The sequence below is a fragment of the Trichosurus vulpecula genome, chromosome 6, assembly GCF_011100635.1.
Source record: "Trichosurus vulpecula isolate mTriVul1 chromosome 6, mTriVul1.pri, whole genome shotgun sequence".
Classification (NCBI taxonomy): Eukaryota; Metazoa; Chordata; class Mammalia; order Diprotodontia; family Phalangeridae; genus Trichosurus; species Trichosurus vulpecula.
Window position 1 is genome coordinate 216,482,215 of NC_050578.1, and position 21,932 is coordinate 216,504,146.

The 21,932-nt window shown below is 37.2% G+C and overlaps 1 protein-coding gene across 3 annotated transcripts in view; it reads left to right on the forward strand.

The window, feature by feature from the left end:
• The window catches only part of PTPRA (protein tyrosine phosphatase receptor type A), a 195,533-nt gene that overhangs the window by 47,157 nt on the left and 126,444 nt on the right, over positions 1–21,932 (forward strand). For all 3 annotated transcript variants that reach the window (XM_036763037.1, XM_036763039.1, XM_036763038.1), the window contains exon 2: positions 9,872–10,022. The gene's annotated coding sequence lies outside the window, so the exon portion shown is untranslated. The remainder of the gene's footprint in view (positions 1–9,871; positions 10,023–21,932) is intronic.

A 21,932-nucleotide genomic window follows, 5' to 3' on the forward strand; every position in this document is an offset into this window, starting at 1 on the left:
CATATGCATGTATATATAGTAATTCTAAAAATTATTTTCATTACTGATTTAATCATCACATTCCAATATTAAAATAACAAAAGATAATATATTAATTCATGATCTTTTATTATAAAAATTTAGTTTTTAAAAAGTGCATATTTTAACATAATAACGAAGTTGCCTTGCTTGTTTGTGTCTCCCTTCTGAACTTTTTTCCTTCCATGTATTTTTCATTTTACTGATGTTCTTTTCTTTCTTTTTTATTTTGCATATTTGTCTTTTCTCACTAAGTCATTCTCTCTCTCATAAAATCTTGTCTTTTAACAGCATATTGGCCACATCTGAAAATTTTTTGCCTCATTCTGCATCTCTAGTTTATTGTCTCCTTGCCAAAGGGCAGGAAGTATATTCCATCATTAGTTTTCTTAAGTAATTATTTATCACTGCATTGATCAGAATTCTGATGTCATCTTATAAATTGTTTTCCTGGTTCAGCTTATATCACTCTGCATCAGTTCATACAAACTTTTCCATTACTAACAAAACCCAGTGGGAGAAGATAGAAAAAGTTCCATTAAAAACAACTACAAAATGTGTAAAATTCTGGGATTCAGCTGACCAAGACATACTCAGGACTTAAATGAATACAACTACAAAACATTTTATAGAAATAAATAAGACTTAAGTAATTGTAAAGATAAGAAATGTTTGTGGTTGGACTGTGTTAATATAAGAAAGATGATGATACCTAAATGAATTTATAGATCATGCCATAATAATTGAAATACCAAGGGGTTACTTTATGTCATGAGACAAAGAAAATAACGAAGTTTATCTGGGAGAAAAAAAGGGTCAAGAATCTCAAAGGAAATAATTTTTTAAAAGTAGGAATAAAGGGAAAGATATAGCATTAACAGATCTCAAACTATACTATAAAGCAATAATTATCAAGGCTATTTACACTGGTTAAAAAATAGAAAATTTGACTAATGGAACGACAGATAAACAAGACCCAGAAACAATTAAATTTAGTAGCATATGATGTACAGTGAATTCAAGGAACTCACTAGAATAAGGATTCCCTTTTTGACAATAATTGCTGGGCATGTTGGAAAACAGTCTGATAAAAATTAGATCTATACCAGCATATTACACTATATGCCACAATAAACTTGAAAGAGATACATAATCTAAATATAAAATGTCATATTGTAAAAATAAATTAGGAAAATGGAAGGAAATACTTTTTGCAACTATGGCTAAAGGAAGAATTCTTTTTTTTCCCCCTGTTTTTTGTTAGATTTTTTTTTATCTTTAGTTTACAACACTCAGTTCACAAATTTTTGAGTTCCAGATTTTCTTCCCCTCCCCCCATGATGGTATGGGATCTAATATATGTTCTACATATACCTTTGCATTAAACTTATTTACACAATAGTCAAGTTGTAAAGAATTATGACCAATGGAATGAATCATGAGAAAGAAGAAACAAAACCAAAAAAGAGAGCAAATAGTTTGTTTGCCTCAATCTGCATTCCGACTCCATAGTTCTTTCTCGGGATGTAGGTAACTCTTTAAGGGAAGAATTCTTTTTTTTCAAGGGAAGATTTCTTAATGAGGGCTAGAGGTGATCATAAAGGGCAAAATGGACAGTTTGGTTTAGATAAATCAAAAAACTTTTACAGTCAATGAAGGTTGAATTAGATCAGCAGTTAATTGGGGGAAAATAGCAAATATCTCTGATAAAGGTGTGATATTTAAGATATATGAGGAATTGATATAAATATGCAGTAGCAGGAACCATTCTCTAATAGGTATGTTTTCAAAGAATGTGAACAGATGGTTAAAAAAAAAGAAATAAAAGCTATTGAGAACTCTGTGAAAACATGCTCCAACTCACTAGTAAGGAAAATGCAAATCAGAATAACTGAGATTTTTACTTTATGCCATTCAGATTGGCAAGATGACAAATGATGGAAATGGCAACTATTGGAGGAGTTATGGGAAGATAGGCACTAATTACACTGTTGGTAGAACCGAATTGGTCTAACTGTTCTAGAAAACAATTTGGAATTTATACTAAAAAAGTCGCTAAACTGTACAATACTACTTCTAGGAATATGCCCCCAAACAATCAAAGTTAGAAGGAAAGGACCCATATATACAAGAGCATTTATAATTTTTTTTGTGGTAGCAAAGAACTGGGAACAGAGGGTGGGGTACCTAGATGAACAAGTTGTATAGAATGGGATATTATTGTCATGTAAGAAATTATAAATATGAAGAATTCACAGGTGATTCGTATGAACTGTTGCAGAGTGAAATGAACAGAATCATGAGATATGGAAGATTTGTAATCAATTATATGTGAAAAATGTGGGAGAGGGAAGAATTGTGAATAACTCCATAGTGGCAAATCTAGGCGATTGGAAGTGATGGTGATACTCTCAACAGTTATAGATATTTTAGAAAGAAGGAAGAGTTTTGGAAGAAAGATATTAGTTTTCAACATATGGGTTTGAGATATAAGGCAGCTGGTGATGGCAGGATTGGGCTTCAGGAGGAAGACTAGGGCTGTATGAATAAATCTGGGAGTCATCTTCATAGATGTGATAGTTAAACCCTTGGGAGCTAATGACTTTGCAGAGAGAGAGACTGGAGAGAGAGAGAGAGAGAGGAGGGCTAAGGGTATGTTTAGTCATGGTATATTGAATAAGGACGGTGCAAAAAAAAGGGGGGGGGGGGAAGGATGATGGTTCTGCAAAGGAGACAGAGGGAGCAGCCAGACAGAAAGGAGAACCAGGAGAGAGCAGTGTCATGAAAAGAACACGTCAAATTCTGCAGAGGTCAAGAAGGATAAGGGCTGAGAGAATACTGTTGGATTTGGCAATTAATACATCATCAGTAACCTTGGAGAGAGTGGTTTGAGTTGAATGAGATCAAAAGTGAGATTGCAAATATTTGAGAAGTGATCATGAGGTTAAGTAAGTGGAAGCAAATAGGTAGACAGCCTTTTCTAGAACTTTGTCTAAAAAAAAGAAATATAAGTTGGTAGCTTGAGGGAATGGTAGGATCAAGTAAAGAATTTTTAGGGATGGGGGATATTAGGCATGAGTGTAAGCAAATGAATAAAGTACAACAGAAAATAAACAAAAAATAACTGATCTGGAAATACGATACCTTTTATTTTCTTCTATTTTTTAACTTTTAAATTTTGTTGTAATATTTCTTACTAGCTCATGGAATCATTGATTCTTGTTTGGTCTATTTAAATTTTCAAAGAGTCTGTTACTTGGGTAAAGGTGACCACTTTTTACTCTAAGTTATTCGTTCTTCTAATTCTTCCACAGATTTATTTCATTTTTTTTCTTCTTGCTTCATTTCTTTTAGGTATTCATATAGTCCTTGTGGAAAATCCATTTCTTCCTTTGATTCTTTGCTTGGAGTTGCTAAGGATTTATTCTTTCTGGGTTGAATTTTGGGGTATCTTTGGATCTAATATTCTTTATAGTGGCCTACATCTGGTGTTTACTCACTCCTCTAGCCTTAGTTTTTGATTTGAGGCTCTATATTCAGAGTGAAGCTCTACCTCCTGCTATCCTTTTGAGTGAAATGGTTGGCCTTGTCTGTTTTTGGCCTTGGTGGTTTCTACACTGACTTCCACCTCCTGTGGTTAGGCTTCCCTGGAACTTTGAGGTTCAGAGTGCTAGACCTTCAGAGGCCTCTATGGAGGCTCATTTCAGGATCCTTGAGACTGGAGTGTCCCAATATGAGCTCAACCATGCCCTGACTGGTTATCGGAACCCTTAAAATGTTATGGGTTTCTGGGGCAGATAGGTGACTCAGTGGATAGAGCACTGGTCGTGGAGTGAGGAGCACCTGAGTTCCAATTTAGCTTTAGACACTTCCTAGCTATGTGACCCTGGGCAAATCACTTAACCCTGTTTGCCTCAGTTCCTCAACTATAAAATGAGCTGGAGAAAGAAATGGCAAACCAGAAACAGAAGTGGGGATTGTTCTCAGTTATTGTGAAAGATAGATGTGGGAGGAGTCTGTTATAGTTCCTGACATACCATTTCCATAACTGGGTCAAGAGAAGCATAGTGGACAGAGGGGCTGATCTTGGAGTCAGGAAGATCTGGTTTCTGGTCCTCTGACACACACTAGCTATGTGACCTTAGGCAAACCATTCAACCTTTCAACATCATGGACAACTCTCTAAAGCAGTAAATTACACATGAGTTCCTAATCAGTATTGGTGAAGGGAGTTTTTATGATGAAACCTGTCCACACTGATAAAATTACAGATCCTGGTCAAAAAAATCAAGTCATAATGTGACCTGTGAAATAATTCAAATAGTACACAGCCTTCTGGGTGACTAAATTAAGTTCCATTCCTCCAAATGTGGTTTGGTGTTTCTTATTACCACAGGACATGCTGACTATTTTTATGGGGGAAGAGGTCCTTCCCTCCCCCCATCCTCCTAGTGAAATCCACAGAAGGAGCAGAGATAAGGAATGTGTTAAACTAAGTTGAAACAATCATTTTTCCCTTTTAGGAAGTGTGAAATTTTCCCTGATGGAGTTAAAGGGGCGGCTTATCATTGTTTGGGAAAAAGACAAGAATCAAATTCGTGGAGGGTGATTTGTACTTCTCCCAGAGAGCAGTGGGTCTCACCCACTCTTACTGTCCAAGCCATTTCTTTCAGTGGAGCTAGTCTTTGATAGGAGATACCACATCCAGCAGGAAGCAGTCAAGGGGGGAAGAGTGAGTAGAAGCAGTGACAAGGAGTACAACCCCTGGCGCAGAGATGAGAGTTGGCTTTAGAAGAAGAATAGGATTAGCTCTGGTAGTTGAGAATTGGGCTTCTGAGAAGAGCAGACTCAAGGGAGTCCAGTTGATTAACCTGGCCATCTGAGAGCATCTGGGAGGGGTAGCAGAGTGAAGACACCTGGAGAAGAAAAAGACATTGAGGCCCTATATTACTGGAAGTCTTAGTTGCTCTTGTATCTATCTATCTTGTATCTATCAGAAAATACACCCCTCAGGTTTTGCAGCTATTGTTTTTGCTATGCTATTTTGGTAAATGCTTTTGTTTTGGGCTATGTCTGGGGCTAACAAGTAAGCTCACTGGTGGGTGCTGATAAGCCATAGTTTTAGGACTGTGAACCCATAGAATTTCTAGAAACCAAGAGTAGTAGTTTCTCTTTGAGGCACAACCCTTTAGTGTGAATGTGAGCTGGAGGGAGTAACCCCTAACGAAATATGTGATAGTAAGGAATAAAAAAACCTAAACTAATAAATGAAGCTACACCTTACTAGATCTTAGTTTCTCATCTGTAAAGTTAGGGAAGTAGACAAGATGATCTTTAGAATTCCGTTAGGGTTTAGATCCCATGATTGTATTTGAGGCATTGTTTCACCTAAGGAAGGACTCGGGTACCTCCATTTAAATCTAGTTTCATTCAACAGGTATTTACCGAGGATCAGGGAATTCTAGGAATTAGGGGGAGAGAAAGATTGTATCTTTGCCCTTAAGGAGTTTACAATCTATATTTTGGGTTCATTATCTTGGTCTGTTTTCCTCAGAAAGATCACCTTTTTGTAAACTGTGTGTAGAACTTGCCTTGCTAGATTCACTATTCAATCATACATCTACATTTTTAATCCAATTTAGTTTAACCTTATATAATTTTAACTTTCTTTTTCCCTTAAGAGATATTTTTGGAATTACATTGAATTACACATTCAAATTTCCTCTTGAATTGTTCCTGAAGCAGCAAATGGAGGATTAAACCTTCTTGAAAATACAGCTTTTTAAAAGGGGATTTTAATGTTCCATCTGCAATCCAAATATTTCCCATTTGTTAAATACCCAAACACACATTTCCCTTCCAAATTAGTAGTAGCTATGTCTGACCATGAATTAGAATGTAGCACGAAATGAGATTAATAGTAATCTTTGATCAGTGCTTATCATGTGACATTTAATTACAACTGCTCTTTAATTCCTACAAGTTTCCTTAAGATTTGAATCAGGGATTGCTTTTTGGTAAAGTGATAGCTTGACTTCTTACAATTGGCTTGATATGAAAGTTGTGTATACATGTGATACTTTGACTGGAGGGCTGAGGACTCTGGTTCAAGTAAGACAGAAAACAAAACAAGAATATATGGCTCAAAACACAACCAGTGAAAATAAAGGCCCTTGGCATGTTTCCTCTCATAAATAGTCACTTAGTGCTATTGATTTGATGTCTTTGACCAATAGGAAGTATTCTTTATAAGGATAAGTTTATTATTTTAAAGAAGTCAGTGGTTTTTTTTCCCCACAAGTAAAGTCTAATAAGTGAACTGTGTTCGCGTGGTTTGCTAAAACACTTTAACTAGCTAAGCAGAACTGGTTTGGGAGGAAACTCCCTGATTGAAACCAGAAAAACTAGAGTGACAGTAAGGTACTTCTGAGTTGTAAGAGAAAATGTATTTGACTTTGTAATTTATCCATAACCTGATAAAGTTTTTGTTAGGTTGTCTATACCTAATATTAAAAAGGCATAACTTGACTGAGAAATTCTTATTATGTGTTCTTTTTAAATACTTGCAGAGTGGGTTAATACAGTTACCAACTTAGAATAGCATACACAGTTCACAAAGCATAGAAGTGATGAGATAGAGCCTGAAAATAATTTGTTCATCATGGCTTTCAAAACCCAGTTCAGAATGATCCCAAGGAAGCCATTGTTGACTCAGCCCAGCAGCCATTCCTCTGCTTACAGCTCTGTAGTGCTTTGGCCTCCTCAGTAACAAGTAATTGGGTGTTTTGAGTGCTTCTCTTTGTTGTGTTCTTGCTCCATGTATGCTCATTTTCTTCCCAATTCAACTGAAAAGTCCTTTAAGCAGGGATTGGAAATTGCAAGTTTGCTCCAAATTCCCAGTCCAGTGCTCAGACACAGAGTATGATGGTAAAGGAATAAGTGAAAGAGGAAGCCAACTGATATGGAAAATGATAAAGTGATGTTCCGGAAAAGAAAACCTGTCAAAAAAAAAAAAAAGAAAAGAAAGCTTAACTGTGCTCAGAAACAAGAGCAGTGCCAGATGAAAAAGGTGCTTCCAGGTTGGCAGTCTGTCCAAGGTTTTTATAGAGGGGCTTACTTGACAAAGTATGGGGGGGGGTAGCTTATTAAAATCGGGCTCTAGACTACAGATTGTTGGATTTGGGAGCAATCTCATTTACTGTTGAGATACTGAGGCTCTGAGGTAACATGACATCCAAAGTTATATGACTGAATAGTAGCAGAGCTGGGATTTAGACCTAGGTTCCCTGACTCCTCATCCAGTACTCTTACTATATTCTGGAATGATTTAATGATTTAGATGTACTACTGCCTCTTTAAAACAGACTCCATTTCATGCAGTGGGTTTCTAAGTAGGATGCTTTTTAAAAGAAGAATTTGGTGCTTAGACTTAGGCTTTTAGATTCAGGAAGTGAATTGACTGGCCCAGGACTTGGCTGTCTATGTTTTCTTTGTTACAGAGGCAATCCTGTGGGGAGAAGGATATTGGGAAGTAATAGTAATTTAAAAACACAAAGCTTCACTATTACATTTTTTAAAAGAAAGAAAAGTGATGTGAAATGCAGACCTAGTTAAAACTGACAGCACTATTCATTGCCCATTGTGATTACATGATCATTATTATACATGTATATGTACATTATTGCATATTCAAGCAGACACATGACTTTGGGAAACCAGTATTGTTACTTGGGAAAGAATAATATTTTTTGATCCAGTACTTAACAGTCACAAATGATTTCAAATGGGAAAAAAAAATGTCCTTTGGTTCTGATGTATATGAGTATTTGTCATTTATGGTTTTTTGAAATATAGTATTCAAGCCTTTTTTTTTTTTGGATTATGGTTTTTTTCCATGGAATCTACTAATGTTTAAATTATCTCTCTTTGCCCAGTTTTCCAGGTCAGTTTTTGTCTTAATATAAGATACCTTATATTTTTTTCTTTTTTTTTAATCTTTTGCATTCTAATATTAATTTGTCGCCTCCTGTGTACTAATATTGCTGCCTGATTGATTTCTGTTTGCTGTGTTCTAGTGTTCAGGTATGCCATTTCTTCAGTAAGATTTACTGTTTTTTATTTGTATCTATTTATTCCCTTTGTAATTTTTTTTATCTTGCTTTATTTCTTCTGTCTATTCATGTAGTCTTTGTAGGAAAAATCTGATTTTTTTCCCCCTTTGAGTCTCTGCTTACAGTTGAGTTAGATTTGTAATAATTTTTCATATTGGAGGACACTTTCTTTGCCTTCCTCATCTCATCAGTTTTATAACTGGGGCTTTGTGCCAGGACCTTTTGCTGCTTTTTGGAGGGCATGGCCAGCTCTGATTGGTTTACCTTGGGACTACTATGTTCTTACACTGACCTCCACCACCTAGAAATTGTTTCCCTTCACCCCATCTTTCAGCTTCAGAGTATTGGGTCTTCAGGGCTTTCTCTGATGCCTTAGGACAGTGTTAAGGCCTTAGAGCTCCCAAGCCTAGGCTGTCTTGTGGTATGCAATGGTTCATACTGCACTGGTTGCTGCTATTCCTTGGGTTTCCAAGGTCCCTACTCTTTGGCTTTCTGACATGCTGCTCTTTTTGCCTCTGAATAGAGCCTTGCAGGCTATATATGTCCTGTCTGTAAATGGGCTGGTGTTGGCTTTGCTGGGATCTTCGCTTTTCAATAGTTCCTGTGCTTCTTCCTGACTTTTTGTGCAGTTCTGGAGTAGTTGATGTTACTCACTGTAGTTTCTCATTGGATTTCTTAATCATTATTCAGTTTGGTATGAATTTCTGAGTTTTCCCTGGAGTAGAAGTGAGTGATCTAGGCAGCTTCCCTCCCTTTCAGGTAACCATTGTGTTAGGAAGATCATTCTGTTTATTTTTAGAGTCTATTTGGCCATTCTATTCTTTGTTTTTCTATGAGTTTAATTGCAATTATTGTAGACTTAATTTGGGGGTTCTTTTAATCCATATTATTTAGAGTCTCCTAGCTAGGGATGGTTGGTGAGAGGATCCATGGTTCCTGCCCCTTTTATCAGTCCTAGATCTGGAGGGAGTTTAGACTCTGCCACAGTCCTGGATTAGGATGCTGAACCATAGCCAAGATTTGCCCATTCTAGTCCTGGAGAGGGTGCTTAGATGGGTATTACATTCTCTACTCCCTGAGCCTTCTTTTACTCTTGAGTGAGGCTGTCTAGCTTAGATTACTGTCGCCTCTGAGATCCCTGCCACAGTTTAGGACTAGAATGACAAGGAAGGGACAGACCCTGGCCTTATCTGGAATAGGGTCCAGGAAAGAGACTTGCAGTTCTAGAATGGCAGCAGAGAGGAGGATTAGCACCAACATAGACTCAGACTCAGAACTATAGAATCATCTTTTGTTGGTCTGTCCTTTTTTTCTCCTTTGGTGGAGGTAAACTCATCAAAGTTTCTGTTTGCTCGTCTTATTCATCTCCTGCTTGTTGATCATTTGCTTTATTTGGTGATGTTTTCCATTGGGATATTATTCCAGAGGAATAACAGAATAATAGAAGAAGCTGATCTTGGTTGAATCTTTAAAGTTGTTGTTTTGCTTTTTGGGGAGGCAGGGGGGAGGAGAAGAGGGACTTATTTCTGTCACTTCTATAATGGGTGTATGTGTGTAGAAGAAGGAGAGGAGCTTATTGATGATCCCCTTAAAACTCCATCTACCTCCCAGAGTTGGAAGAAGGTGCTTTGTAATCCACAATACTGTAGAAATGTGAATTGTTGTTATCATTATCTCAGTTTCCTTCAGTTTGTAAAATACTCATAGTTTCTCATTTTTTGCTTGGATTCTTCCTTTCACAGAATTACAGAATCTCAGAAGTTGAAGAGACATCAGAGGATATCTAGGCCAACTCCTACCTGAGCAAGAATCCATCCTGTTGTAGACCTGAGAAATAATTATCCAGATTTTGCTTGAAGAAGTCCATCAAGAGGGAACCCACTACCTTCCCAGGTAGCCCTTTCTACTTTGGGGTAGCTCAATTGTTAGGAAGTTTTTCATTATGTGAATATTAAATATACCTCTCTGTAACTCCTACCTACTGCTTTTACTTCCTCCCCCAAGGGCCAAATAGAACAGGTCTCATCTGTCTTCCACATGAAGTCCCTGGAAGACAACTATCATGTCTTCCCTAAATATTCTCTTTTCTAGTCTCAGCCCTTCACCAGCCTGGTTGCTTATCATCAATGTTCTTCTTAAAATGTGGCAACTAGAGCTAAAATAAATATAATACTCCAAATGTAGGCCAAGTAGAACAGAGTACATTGGGACTCTCACTTTCCCATGTCACTTGAAATTTGTATAGTGCTTTGCAGATTACTTCACGTACAAGACAAGTATTAATGTGCCTATTTTTTTAAATAAATTTTTATAGATGTCTTCTGTTTTTTACACATCATAGTTTCCCCTAATATCCTTCTTCCTCACAGAGAATCATCTCATATAACAAATAGTATTTTTTAAAGGCAAGAAAAAAATCAACAGAACTCTGATCAGTAATTGAAAAAGTCTAAAAATATTTGCAATGTGTAACACCTGTGGACCTCTCACTTCCACGAAGAGGTGGCTTGGGGATGTTCTTTCATAGCTCTTCATTTGAGTCATACTTGATCTTTATAATTTTGTTAATTTATTTTTGATTGGGGAGACAAGATGGCCACGTGAAAGCAGCGTCTTACTGGAGCTCTCTCACAAGTTCTGTCAGATACCTCTAAAAAAGTGAATCTGAGCAGATTTGAGAGAGTTAGAAGCTGCTAGCAGTCTGAGTGGGGCAAATTTCCAAGCCAGGAGAGTCTGAAAGGTCTACAGGATGGATCTGTAGGCTGGGAGAGCGCTCGTGTGCGGAGCTGCATCAGACAGCACCAAAGCAGAAGCAGCTGTGGAAACCAGCCAGCGATCCAGGCTGGGAGAAAGCTGGATGCCTGAAACTAGCAGAGATCCGCGGGCCTCTCAACACAGGATAGGAGTCTGTTGAAGCAACGAGAGGCAGCAGCGCAATGCCTCTGGTCATGAGACATCTACTCCTGAGGCTTGCAGCTTGAACTTCAGGAAGACATAATGGCCAGGTAAACGGCTCTAATCCCTCCCTCTCTGACCCAGAGAATTCCTCCGGAAAAACAGTGGACTAGAGGAGACAGAAGTGGGGCTTCAGTGGCCAAGCAATGGGAGTTCCTGAGTCCCAGAGGGGCAGAGCCAGCAGGGGTCAACACCAGGAGCTCAGACATACCTTTGCACAGCCAGGGGAAGTGGCAGAAACCAGCACAGACAACAAACAGCTGAGACCATTGCTGAAGAGCAACAGCGCTGGAGAGCAACCCCAGGGGAAAAGGAGAATTCAGGCAGCCAGACCCCTCCCCCACACCTCAGGAAACTGAAGGGTATAATACACAAAGCCAGTAACTAGACTCACAATCCCCAGAACAAGAAACCTGAGCCCCAAAAGCAGAAATCTACGGTAAAGCCAGGAAAAAGCTAACCAACATGAGGAAGAACATGAAAAAACCAAGGACCATTGATTCTTTTTATGGAGACAGGGATGATCAAAATACCAATTTGGAAGAGGATAGCATTTATACTATACCCACATCTTCAAAAGGGAATGTGAACTGGTCTCAAGCCCAAAAAGCATTACTGGAAGAGCTAAAGGAAGATTTTAAAAAACCAAATTAGGGAGGTAAAAGAAAAAATGGAAAAACAAACCACTGACAAAATCAAGTCTTTAAAAAATAAAGATCAGTGAAATGGCTATGGAGATTCAGAATCTAAATAGAGAAAATGACACCCTGATTGGTAAAATCGACTAATTGGAAAAGGAGACTCAAAAGCAAAATGAAGACAGCAACTCATTAAAAATTAGAATTGAGCAAGAGGAAGCTAATTACTCTATGAGGCATCAAGAAGTAGTAAAGCAAGAGGTAAAGAATAAAAAATGGAAGAAAATGTGAAATATCTGATTGGAAAAACAACTGACCTGGAAAGTAGATCTAGGAGAGATAATCTAAGAATTATCGGTCTACCGGAAGTCCACAATGAAAAAAAGAGCATTGACAGTATCTTCAAAGAAATTAACAAAGATAACTGCCCAGAGGTCCTAGAACCAGAGGGGAAAATAGTCATTGAAAGAATCACCCCGTGAAAGAGATCCGAAATTGAAAACTTCAAGAAATATTATAGCCAAATTTCAGAATTACAAAGTCAAGGAGAAAATACTGTGAGCAACCAAAAAGAAACAATTCAAATATCGTGGAACTATAGTCAGGATCATGCAGGATCTTTCAGCTTCTACATTAAATGACAGGAGAAATTGGAATATGATATTCCGAAGGGCAAAGGAGTTGGGACTACAACCAAGGATCAACTACCCAGCAAAATTGAGCATAATTTTTCAGGCAAGGAGATGGACTTTCAATGAAATAAGGGAATTCCAGACCTTCCTGATGAAAAGGCTAGAACTTAATGGAAAATTTGACTTTCAAATACAAAACTCAAGAGAGACATAAAAAGGTAAATGGGGAAGACCCCCCCCCACAAACCTTATTAATCAATAAGGGCAAATTATTTACATCTTTATATAGGATTATATCATTTTATGTGTGTGTGTGTGTGTGTGTGTGTGTGTGTATATGTCAATCTTGAGTCTAGCACAGTTATTATGACAATTGAAAGGGATACACATAGACCATGAATGTCTATATAAAAAAAAACATAAGAGATGTAAAGGGAGGGTTCTGGGAGAAGAGGTAAGGAGGTAGTAGAAAAGGGTAAATTACATCAAGGGAAGAGGCACAAAAACATATTGTAGTAGAGAGAAAGAAGGGAGGGAGAAGAGCAGTATTTGAGCTTTACTTTCATTGTATTTGGTTCAAGAAGGGAATAACATACCCTGATAAGTGTAGAAATCTAACTTGTCCTATAGGCAGTAGGAGGGGAAAGGGGAAAAAAAGGGAGGGGGGTGGTTAGAAGGGAGGGAAGAAGTAGCAAGTGGAAAACTGTGAGATAAGGGAGGGGAATCAAGAGGGAGGATAAACTGAGGAAGGTGGCAGTCAAAAGCAAAACTTTGTTGAGGAGAGGAAGGGGAAAGGGAGAAATAAAAGCATAAATGGGGGGAAATAGGATGGAGAAAAAGACACAGTAATCATAACTGTGAGTGTGAATGGGATGAACTCTCCCATAAAACAGAAGCAGATAGTAGAATGGACTAAAAACCATAATCCTGCAATGGGCTGTTTACAAGAAACACATTTGAAACGGGGGGATACACACAGGGTAAAGGTAAAAGGCTGGAGTAAAATATATTGCACTTCAGCTAAAGTAAAAAAAGCAGGGGTAGCAATCCTAATCTCAGACTAAGCAAAAGTAAAGATAGATCTAATTAAAAGAGATAAGGAAAAACACTACATCCTGCTAAAAGGCACCATAAACAATGAAGCAATATCATTGTTTAACATAGATGCACCAGGTGGTATGGCATGCAGATTCTTAGAGGAGAGGTTAAGGGAGTTTCAGGAAGAAATAGACAGCAAAACTATAATAATGGGAGACTTCAACCTGCCCCTCTCTGAACTTGATAAATCTAACCTCAAAATAAACAAGAAAGAAGTCAAGGAGGTGAGCAGAATTTTAGAAAAGGCAGATATGACAGAACTCTTGAGAAAACTGAATGGGGATAAAAAGGAATATACTTTTTTCTCAGTGGTACATGGCACATACTCAAAAATTGACCATGTACTAGGGCATAAAAACCTCACAGTCCAGTGCAGAAAGGCAGAAGTAGTCAAAGCATCCTTTTCAGATCATGATGCAATAAAAATTATTTGTAATAAAGAACCATGGAAAAATAAGCTAAAAATTAATTGGAAACTAAATAATCTAATTCTAAAGAATGAGTGGGTCAAAGAACAAATCAGAGAAACAATTAATAACTTCGTTCAAGAGAATGACAATAATGAGACAACATACCAAAACTTATGGGATGCAGCAAAAGCAGTTCTAAGGTGAAGTTTTATATCTCTAAATGCTTACATGAATAAAATAGATTCAAGATAGATCAATGAATTGGGCACACAACTGAAAAAGCTAGAAAAAGAACAAATTGAAAATCCCCAACTAAATACCAAATTAGAAATACTGAAAATCAAAGGAGAGATTAATAAAATTGAAACCAAGAAAACTTGAATTAATAAATAAAACAAAGAGCTGGTTTTATGGAAAAAACCAATAAAATCGATAAACCTTTGGTCAATTTGATTAAAAAAAAGAAAGAAGAAAATCAAAGTACTAGTTTCAAAAATGAAAAGGGTGAACTCACCTCCAATGAAGAGGAAATCAAAACAATAATTAGGAAATATTTTGCCCAATTGTATGCCCATAAATTTGATAACCTTAGGGATATGGATGAATATCTACAAAAATATAAATTGCCCAGGTTAACAGAAGAGGAAGTAAAATTTCTAAATAACCCCATCTCAGAAAAAGAAATTGAGCAAGCCATCAACAAACTCCCTAGGAAAAAATATCCAGGGCCAGATGGTTTTACATGTGAATTTTATCAAACATTTAAAAAACAATTAATTCCTATACTTTATAGACTATTTGGGAAAATAGGTGAAGGAGTCTTACCAAATTCTTTTTATGACACTAATATGGTGCTAATACCTAAACCAGGAAGAGTCAAAACAGAGAAAGAAAATTATAGACCAATTTTGCTAATGAATATTGATGCAAAAATTTTAAATAAAATATTAGCAAAAAGATTGCAGCAACTCATCACTACGACCAGGTAGGATTTATTCCAGGAATGCAAGGCTGGTTCAATATTAGGAAAACTATCAGCATGATTGATCATATCAACAACAAAACTAGCAGAAACCATATGATCATCTCAATAGATGCAAAAGAAACCTTTGACAAAATACAACACCCATTCCTATTAAAAACACCAGAAAGCATAGGAATAAATGGAGCCTTCCTTAAAATTATAAATAGCATCTACCTAAAACCATCAATAAGCATTATTTGTAATGGGGATAAGCTAGATGCATTCCCAATAAGATCAGGGGTGAGACAAGGCTGTCCATTATCACCCCTACTATTCAATTTGGTACTAGAAATGTTAGCTGTAGCAATAAGAGAAGAAAAAGAAATTGAAGGAATTGGAACAGGCAAAGAAGAAACTAAATTATCACTTTTTGCAGATGATATGATGATTTACTTAGAGAATTCTAGAGAATCAAGTAAAAAACTACTTGAAATAATAAACAACTTTAGTAAAGTTGCAGGATATAAAATAAACCCACATAAATCCTTGGCATTCCTGTACAGTACTAACAAAGCTCAACAGCAAGAAGTAGAAAGAGAAATTCCATTCAAAGTTACTGTAGACACTATAAAATATTTGGGAGTCTATCTGCCAAGACAAACCCAGGGCCTATATGAACATAGTTATGAAACACTTTTCATGCAAATAAAGTCAGATCTAAAAAATGGAAAAATATCAGTTGCTCATGGTTAGGCTGAGCTAATATAATAAAAATGACAATTTTACCTAAATTAATTTATCTATTCCAGTGCCATACCAATCAAACTACCAAAAAATTATTTTACAGAGCTGGATAAAATAATGACAAAATTCATCTGGAAGAATAAGAGGTCTAGAATATCTAGGGAATTGATGAAAAGAAATGCTAGGGAAGGGGGGCCTATCCATATCAGATAATAAACTGTAGTATGAAGGAGCAGTCATCAAAACTACCTGGCACTCGTTAAGAAACAGAGTTGTGGATCAGTGGAATAGGAGAGGTACACAAGATGGAGAAGTCAACAACTATAGCAATCTAGTCTTTGATAAACCCAAAGAATCCAGCTTCTGGCTAAGAATTCACTATTTCACAAAAACTGCTGGGAAAATTGGAAAATGGTAGGGTAGAAACTGGGCATAGACCAATATCTTACACCATATACCAAAATAAAGTCAAAGTGGGTTCATGTTTTAGGAATAAAGGCTGATACTATAAGCAGTTTGGGAGAGCAAGGAATAGTTTACCTATCAGATTTGTGGAAAAGCAAAGAATTCATGACCCAACAAGAGATAGCATTAGAAAATACAAAATAGATAATTTTGATTATATTAAATTGAAATGTTTTTGTGTAAAAAAAAAGCCAATGCAACAAAGATTAGGAGGGAAGCAGAAAATTGGGAGAAAATCTTTACATTTAGTGTCTCTGATAAAGGCCTCATCTATAAAATATACAGGGAACTGAGCCAAATTTATAGGAATATAAGTCATTCCCCAATGAGAAATGGTCAACAGGAGTTTTCAGAGGAAGAAATTAAGGATATCTATAGGCATATGAAAAAATGCTCTAGACCACTACTGATTAGAGAAATGCAAATCAAAACAACTCTTAGGTACCACATCTCTCCTGTCAGATTGGCTAAAATGACAAAACAGGAAAATGATAAATGCTGGAGAGGATGTGGGAAAATTGGAACATTGTTACACTGTTGGTGCAGTTGTGAACTGATCCAGCCATTCTGGAGAGCAATTTGGAACTATGCCCAAAGGGCTATAAAAATGTTCATACCTTTTGACCCAGCAATACCACTTCCAGGGTTGTATCCTAAAGAGATCACACAAGTGGGAAAAGGACTCATATGTACAAAAATATTTATTGCGGCTCTTTTTGTAGTAGCAAAGAATTGGAAATCAAGGGGATGCCCATCAATTGGGGAATGGCTGAACAAGTTGTGGTATATGAAGGTAATGGAATACTATTGTGCTATAAGAAATGGGGATGATACGGACTTCATAATAACCTGGAAAAACCTACACATTATAATGCTGAACGCGTGGAGCAGAACCAGGAAAACATTATACACAACCACAGATGTATGGATTCTGTGATGACTAACCCTGATAGACTTCTCAGCAACACATGGTGCAAAGACAACTCCAAAGGACTCATGATGGAGAGAGCTATCTACAACCAGGGAAGGAACTATGGATTCTGAATGCAGACTGAGGCACACGTTATGCTTGCTTTTTTTTCCTTTGTTTTTTTTTTTCTCTTTTTTTTTTTTAAATTTTTTTTTTGGTTTGTTTCTTCTTTCTCATGATCCATTCCATTGGTCATAATTCTTCTTTACAACTTTACTATTGTGTAAATAAGTTCAGTGCGAAGTTATATTTAGAAGATATATCGGATTCCATGCCATCTTGGGGAGGGAGGAGGGGAGGGGGGGAAGAAAATCAGGAACTCAAAATTATGTGGAACTGAATGTTGTAAAGTAAAAATAAAAAATCTCAAAAAAAATTATTTTTGATATTTTTGCATGTGGTTGTTTCTTCTATGTATATCGTTCTAGTTATTGTGTTTATTTTTTTCTTATCTGTGCTTACTTCACTTTGCATCAATTCATATAGATCTTTCTAGGCTTCTCTGCATTCATCACAGCCATCATTACAGCACAGTAATATTCCATTACATTCATGTACCATAGTATGCCTATTTTTAAAGGCAGATGAATAAAAAGAGGCCCAGCTTCACTACTAACTTGCTTTGCTTCTCTTTAGACCTCATCATCTTGATCTATAAAAATGAGGTAATTGGAATACATAATTTGAGGCCACTTCAGACTCTGACAGTCTGTTGTTCATTTTGCTAAACTGGATCCCTAAAGAATTTAGTCTAAAATACTTCTTTTAGAAGCTTTCCTTAATCATCCAGGAAGCATTTTCCATTCCATTCCAAATAAATACTTTTGTTGCTGCTGTTCAGTCATTTCAGTCATGTCTGAGTCTTTGTGACCTCATTTGGGGTTTTCTTGGCAAAGATACTGGAATGGTTTGTCATTTCCTTCTCATTTTACAGATGAGGAAACTGAGGCAAACAGGATTAAGTGACTTGCACAGGGTCACACAGAGGCCAGCTTTGAACTCAGGTCTTTCTGACTCCAGACCTGGTGTTCTACCTACTGTGCCACCTAATTGCCCCAAATAAATACTTACCAACTGCAATAAAAATTCTTATTACTCTTAAGTGACTTTGCAGTGGTTTATCTGTAGTTTGTAATCATTTATCTCAGGATGGTATTTTTTTGTTTTGTTTTGGTTTTTTGGCAGGGCAGTTGGGGTTAAGTGACTTGCCCAAAGTCACACAGCTAGTACATGTCAAGTATGTGAGGTCAGATTTGAACTCAGGTTCTCCTGACTCCAGGGCTGGTGCTCCACTCACTGCGCCACCTAGCGGCCTCTCAGGATGGTATTTTTAAAAATGTTATGTATCTGTCTGATGGAACAACCAACCAAGGCTTAGGTTCTAATTCTAACATGCCAATAGTGATTTACCCAAGAGACTTAAAAGGCTATGCTTTCAATGAGGAACATATAGATAAGGTCAGGTGAAAAACAGCACACCCATAGTACATTTCCACTAACCCTGAAATTGTAGCCAAATTTAATATGACTAGCTGTAAGTCTCAAATTTCTTAACTTTTGAGGTGTGCTGTGGGAAACACTGATAAAAATTTTGCATGGTGCTGTGAAGAAAGGAAAAAAAAACATATTAAGCACCTACTGTGTGCCAGGTGCTGTGCTAGGCACTTTACAAATCTTATTTCATTTGATCCTTGTAACAACCCTGTGAAGTAGATCCCCTTTTTACAGTTGCAGAACATTGTCCCATTACAGAACCAACCTATAGCTCCCCTTAGTGAGAGGTTTTTATACCTTAAGTTGGACTGGGTAGAAAAATACTAGCACTGCCTTTATGACTTGTCTCTTATGCATGCCTTTTTAGGTAGATAATGTGGCTTGTAGGAATTTGTGACATGAAGTATATGACATATTTCGGAGGGAACTCTAAGAGCCGAAGACAAATGGTATATGCTTACCACACTAGGGATTGTAGACTATGGCCTTCTGAGCTACTTCACAGACTTATCAAATTTTCTGCAACCTTCTACATGGTACCTACTATTACATAGTTGTTGCTGTGGCCTTCCTACTTGAAATTCACCTCAGTTTTGTATGAATTTCATCTTTCTTTGTCAAACATACTTTGGAATTTGATGTAATTTATATTAGAAGAAGAAATAACTTAATGAGTCTGATGTGGTTGGTTTCTGGCCATGACTCCTTAAGAAAGTGGCTTTGTTTTTCTTTCTGCATGTGTCTGTTTTCTCTATGAATGAAAAGCCCTCAGTTATGTGCAAATAATAAAGCATTGTCTTTCCTGTTTGAAAATGAAGCTGCTATTGGTTTTGTGAACCATGAACGATGGATAGTAGAAATGAAAAAAACCTTTATTGCCCTTCACTGACTGCTCTCCTAGTACATCTGTTGCCAAGGAGGAAAAATACTACAACTATTAGCATACCATATGCTAAACTAACAATATGATTGTTAGGTGTTTTTCTTTGGGGCCAGATCAAAATTTGGTATTGTCATTGCTGATTTTTCAGATAGTTCCTTTCTAATACTTTGTTTTTTGTCCCTATCACAGCATGTGAACTTTTAGAAAGTAGGAAGAAACGTGACATTGATTTTTCTCTCCTTCCATACACTTTTTACAAAGTCAGATGTGTTTCAGGGACACACATAGTAGTCTTTGGGGATAGATATTAAGATAAAAATAACAAAAATAATTTTCAATGCTCTAATGCACTTATTGTGTAAAATGTATTTTATAGTTATCTAAGTTTATGTTTTACTCCCCTACTGGAGTGTTTGTTCAGTCAAGGTAGGGATAGTATCTTACCTAGACTTAATACAATTTTTGCTATCTAATAGTACTGTATATGCCAAAGGCATTTAATGTTTCTTGAATGAATGAGTGAGTGAATGGGAATTATTTACGTAGAGGTAATATAAGTTACAAGAGGAATTGATATCACCAAGGGATAAAAGTTAAAGAAGATTGAAGGCAAAAAACTTGGTGGATAGAACTACTTAGAGGGGAGGAGTAAGGAACTGAGCCAATAGTAGGGATGGGGGAAAAATGTCAGACCTTTAGGAGAATGAGAAAAGACCAATGTCACAGGAATCGAGGAAGGAGAGATTATCCAGAAGGTTGTGGATGTAATGCTGAAGAGGGGTCAAGTAGACTGAGGGCTAAGAAAAAGGCATTGAATTCGGTGAATAAGACTTTCTATTCCTTCCACTTCAGGCATTTAGGCTATGATTTCCACAAATCCAATGATCATTTCTACACAGATGAGTCAGAAATCTGTATTCCCAGCTCTAATTATTTTCCTTCACGTGTTATGTGTCTACCTGTCTGCTCCATATCTCCATCTAAATGACCTGTCAACATGCCAGGATCAATATGGCCATGAGAGAACTCATCATCTTCCTATATTCTCTAAGCATGGGTCTTCCCAAGAACTCTGGCTTGGAACTTTGTCTTTTCTTTCCATATTCCCTTTCTTGGTGATTTCATCTGCCCTGGTCTTTGTCTTAAACTCCAACTAGGGTGAAGTATGTAAGTGCACTGTCTGAGAAATCTCTCTCTGAATATCCTTGCCAGCACCCCAAACTCCTCATGTCTAAAACAACTCATCTCCTCTGAATCTGTTCCTTCTCCAAATTTCCCAGATTCTATTGAGGTCCCCACATCTTCTCTTTCTGCTCAGTTTCTAGTTTCTGAGTCGTGTTTGACTCTCCTCTTCCCCTCATTTCCCAAATCCAATCAGTTGTCAAGTCTTCTTTATTCTACCCCCTTATCTCTTGCATCCATTGTCTTTGCTCAACTTACACATCCTCATCACTACTCACCTGGGCTATTGCAGTAGCTTCCCAATTGATCTGCCTGCCTCCAGATTTTCCCTCTCAATATATCTTTCATGCAGCTGCCAAAATAATCTTCCTAATGCCTAGGTATGACTGTGTCACTTTCTGCTCAGGAACCATCAATGACTTCCTTTTACTTCTAGAGTAAAATGCAAACTCCACATCCTAGCTTGTACTTACATTTCCAAATTTTCATATTACTTCCCTTCACATGCTTCACATTTCAGCCAAACTATACTCCTGACTACCTGTGACTTAAACGCTGTGAAGAGGCAACTAGATGGGACAGTTAATAGAGTACTGGGCCTGGAGTCAGAAAGACCTGAGTTCAGATTTGACCTAGATAGGAGATAAGAGATATTTCCTAGATTTGTGATTTTGGGCAAGTTGTTGAACCACTGCCTGTCCCAACTATAAAATGGGGATAATAGCACCTATCTCTCAGGGTTGTTGTGAGGATGAAAGGCGATAATATTTGTAAAATGCTTAGTACAGCACATAGGTGCTTGATAGATGCTTTTCCCCTTCCTTTGACCATACTTCATGTCTCACCTTTGTATGTTTTGCGCCTGCCATCCCTAGTTCAGTTCAATTCAGTGAACCCTTAGTAAGTACCTATTATATGCCAGGTACTGAGCTAAGTAAAAATGTCTTAAATGATATTAATTGGGAACCTGAGGTTTCACTGCCTTCATTTCTGCCAGTAGTCACCACTGTTGGGCTCTCTGCTTTAAAAAAAAAAAACAAAAAAAAAACAACCCAGATACTACCACTGTCTACATTCTGTTTGTTCATGGTAAATGCATGAAGGCCACAGATTGAATCCATATATACAGAGACCAATATGTATTTCTTATCACAGCACACTCTGAAGGATGATGCAAAGGACCCTTCTTGACTTCACACATTCCATTTCCTTCCCCACCTCTTTTAGCTGCAGTTTCCAGTTGTCCTGGAATCTGTGAAGTAGCTTGTTTTACTTGTTCAGAAACTTCTGAGGTAGGGATAGGTGTGGGTGTGAAAACTAGAAGTCATGCTGTCTATGTCTTCTAAAAGTTGTATAACAGCTTTAGGA